The 4298-nt window shown below is 37.6% G+C and overlaps 1 non-coding gene across 1 annotated transcript; it reads left to right on the top strand.

Annotated features, from left to right (window-relative positions):
- Nucleotides 1-3144: 3144 nt before the first annotated feature.
- Nucleotides 3145-3247, top strand: LOC115872034. Its single transcript, XR_004047610.1, has one exon. It is a non-coding gene; the product is annotated as a U6 spliceosomal RNA (small nuclear RNA).
- The last annotated feature ends 1051 nt before the right edge of the window (nucleotides 3248-4298 follow it).

Genomic DNA, 4298 nt, shown 5'->3' with positions numbered 1-4298 from the left:
AGTTTATTATTCTTTATCAAAATACTTTTAAATAGACTATGTCCTGTGCTTTTACATATAAATTTTAGCATACATTTGTCTGTGTGCAGAAATACCTTGATGGGACTTTGTTGACTTTTACTTTGAATTGATATTGTTACATCATTACCAACAATGTGTGTATATTCTCTCCTATTCTTCAATATTATTTTTAAGAAGGAAACAAAAATGAACAGAGAAAAAAAGCATTAAGTGAAATGATCTATGTTCAAATTCCAAATGTGCCTTCTACTTACTTGCATAATCTCTCATCTGGTAAAATGGAACAAGTTCTTGACAGAGCTGTTCTGAAGAGTGAATAAACCTGAATGAGATAGCACAATCTTGTACATATAACAAGCTCAAAAAGTGTCAGATCGCTTTCTCCTTTAAGTTCAGATATATTTAAGATACAATGGATTTCAATGTGCTTATTGGGGGGGGGATAAAATAATTATTTAGGATGTTAAAGCTACTGTATTTCTTCTCAAAGTCTGTTCCCAACTATTTTCTATGAGGCAGAGGGGTCCTATAGTAACAATAATTATCAGTGTTCTTTACATGTTTTCTATGGGATATTTATTATTTAAAATGAAGTAACTATGCCCTTACTCAGATACTAATAAGATACAGTGATACCTCAGTTGTCCAACAGTTCCAAGCTCAAACTTTCCATTACATGAACAGCAAAGTTTGATAATTTTCTCCGTGCTTTGAACTTTGCTCAATGGACTATCCAAAAATCTGACTTGAAAAAAACCTATCTGAGCCACCACGGTCACAAAGGGGTGACATATCAGCATAAGCGCCACTCTTGCTCAGACAACATATAGTGGTTCTGTTAGTGCATTAAAGTTACTGCTTTTTTTTTCTTGCGCTTTATTTGCATGAAATAGTGTAACCCTGGCTACAATGAAAGTTAGTGATACCAGCAGTAAAGCAAAGAGAAAACTCAGTACCGAGACAGAGTTCAAGAAAAAAAAATCACTGAGAAATTTGAATCAAGTGGCTGTTTGTCTGATTTGGCAACTAAATCCAACATGGCTAAGTTAACATTTTCAACACTTTTTAAAATGTCATTAAAGCAGCTAATATAGCAAAAGATGTGAAATCGCTAACCATAAAATAAAGAACCCAGAATATCGAAGAGGCTGGAAAGTTATGGTTAATTTGGGTAAATCAGAATCAGAAATGCAAGACAGTGATATTCGAGAAGACTAAAACCCCCCATAGTGATTTAAATCTTGGAAAAATGAACATAAGTGTAACTGTGGGGCTATAGTATCAATTATTCGGTTTTACATTATTTCTTATGGGAAAATAAGTTCAGTTCTCAAACTTTTCAGTGCTAGAACACGAATTTGTAATGAATTAAGTTCAAAAACCATACAGAGAGGACTGAACCTCCTAAGTAAGGGGACTTTAAAAGTTCATAGAAAAACGAAATTAAAAGAAAATGAGACTTTTCCATGAAATTTGATGCCCTCTTACATAAAGCTAAACTACATCAATGTCAACAAGAACATTAACATTTTTAATTTCACTCTTATAAAAAAGCAAACGTATCTAAACTAAACAGCATATAAGAACTCAAATATTCCCTTTGTCTCACTACCTTAAACCAAGAACAGAATAAAATACTTTAAAGAAAAAAAATCTTAGTGTTAATTGATATCGCAGGAACTGATTTCATTTTTTTCTTGTTGCATAGTGTACTATATGATTATTTTCTTTTTTTTGACAGAGTTGTGGTTCTTTACGCTGGCTGCATATTACAATCATGTGAGAAATGATCTAGGGGTCCCCTATCTCCTAGGTAATTCTAACCACCACTTGTCGGTCATTTTGTCATACTGTGGTGGCTTCTGTGTTGCTGTCGTGCTAGAGCCATGTCAATGGTATTTCAAATGCCAGCACGGTCACCCAAAGTGAACAAGTTTCAGTGATCCTTCCAGACTAGCAAGAGACAATGAAGAAGAAACTGGCTCCCCACTTCAAATGAAGGAACTACTGACAATTTTATGCATGGAACTGAAAACTGTCAGATACTGAAGGACTAAAGAATGGAAGTAGAACATTGTTGGAGATAGTGCCGGGAGATGGCTCTGGTCCTAGGCCACTCAAAATGTGACAGAGGAGGTGCCAGTCTCTCAGAAGTGTAGTTGACCAGAGTCACATGAGTAGGTAAAGCCTGTGAGAATGGAGCCTTCCAGATTTTCATTTGCTGATGGCGTGTGGCTGCAAAAATCTACTATTAGAACTTGGAATGTGCAAAGTATGAATCTGGGAAAATTGAAGGTCATCAAAAATGAAATGGAACACATACAGCTTGATATCCTAGGCATTGGTGAGGTAAAAGGGGCTGTACTGGCCATTCTGAATTTGAAAAAAACTCGTATGATTTACTGTGCCAGGGATAACACAATCAAGAAGAATGGCACGGCGTCCTCTTGTCAAAAAGGACATTGGAAAAATCCATCAAGTACAATACCATCTGTGATAGGATTGTATCTGTCCGCCTTCTAGGAAATCCAGTCAATACAAACATTATTCAAATGTATGCACCCACCACAAAAGTCAAGGAAGAAGAAATTGAAGAACTGTACCAACAACTTCAGTGAGAAACTTTTCAAGCATGCAATCAAGATGTACTGATAATTCTTAGCAATTGGAATGCAAAAGTTGAAAACAAAGAGGAAGGAAGAGTAGTTGAAAAACATGGAATTGGCAATAGAAATGAAGCTGAAAACAGCATGATAGAATTTTGCAAAACCAATGACTTCATTGCAAGTATCCTTTTTGTTTAATAACACAAAAGGCACACATGGACTTCACCAGATGGAATATCAAATGGACTACATCTGAGGAAAGAGACAATTGAAAACTCATTATCAGCAACTAACACCAGACCAGAGGCTGACTGCAGAACAAACCATCAATTGTTCATATTTAAGTTCTGGATGAAGCTTAAGAAAATTAAAACAAGTCCATGAGAACCAAAATATGACCTTGAGTCAATCCAATTTGAATTTCAAGAACATCTCAAGAACAGATTTGACACATTGAGATAGAATACACTGATAGAATACCTGATGAGCTGTGGGAGAGCATGAAGACCATCATTCAGTGCTTGCTTGGCAGCACAGATACTAATATTAGAATGATACAGAGATTAGCACGGCCTCTGTGCAAGGATGACACGCAAATTCGTGAATGGTTCCATATTTTTGAAAGTCCTTCACCCCCACCCGCACCCCATCCTGACCCTGGGCATCAGGTGCAGCAGGAAGGGAAAATGGGTCTTCCTTTTAGATTTTCATATGCAGACCGACTGCTTCACAATAAAACTCCCATTGCCGAGGCTCATAACACTGCACATGAAGAAAGCAAAAGGTCATTAAAAACACATGAAAGAAATGATCAAAGTTGATGTCGGAAGAGACCTGAAACTTGCTCTTAATTGAAAGGATCCCAAACTCACTGCAATCAAGTAGATGCCTATTCAAACAGTGACCATGCAGGACAGGGTAGAACTAACTCCCCAGGGGTTCTGGAGACTGTTACTCTTTATGGGAGTAGAAAGCCCTGTCTTTCTCCTTCAGAGTGGCTGGTGGTTTTGAACTGCTGACCTTGCACATTGCAGCCCAATGTGTAACCACTATTCTACCAGAGAAGAAAGGATGAAGTCGGAGAGCTGAATAGTGTGTTAGTCTGGGTAGACTAGAAAAACAAAATTTATAGACACTCATATGTGCATAAGAGTTTTATATAAAGAATAATTGTACATTAAGAAAACATTCCAGCCCCACCCAGATCAAGTCCCTAAGTCCAATATTAGCCCCTATGTTCAATACCAATCTATAAATTCATCTTCAGACTCACGAAACACAGGCAATGACACCGAATGTAGGAAGATCAAAAGCAGTGGGTGGGAAGTCTTGTCGATCCAGTGGTGTTGTAAGCATCTCAGCACTGGCAGGGGTCTCCATGTGGCTCCTCCAGTTCAAGGTACTAGCGTAGCTCCATGTGTCTTCTCAACTGCAATGTCTCCCAAGGAGTGAGTTTATGCCCTGCCTCCAGTGAGCTATTTATTTCCTTAGTGCCTCCAAATGAGGTCATCAAGTTGTGACCTGATTGACAGGCTAAACTCCACCCCTTCACTCATAAGTCTCAAATTAACAACAGACTATGTAACTACCACAAGCAGAAAATTTCAAAGGGCAGCTCAAGAAGACAAAGCCAAATATTTTAATGAAATGTGCTAAGACCTAAAATTAGAA

Source organism: Echinops telfairi, unplaced genomic scaffold (assembly GCF_000313985.2).
Source record: "Echinops telfairi isolate 266 unplaced genomic scaffold, ASM31398v2 ScPeMD7_7419;HRSCAF=8457, whole genome shotgun sequence".
In the NCBI taxonomy this organism is placed as follows: domain Eukaryota; kingdom Metazoa; phylum Chordata; class Mammalia; order Afrosoricida; family Tenrecidae; genus Echinops; species Echinops telfairi.
The sequence above is the reverse complement of the archived record's forward strand: the minus strand, read 5'-3'. Positions and strand labels throughout refer to the sequence as shown.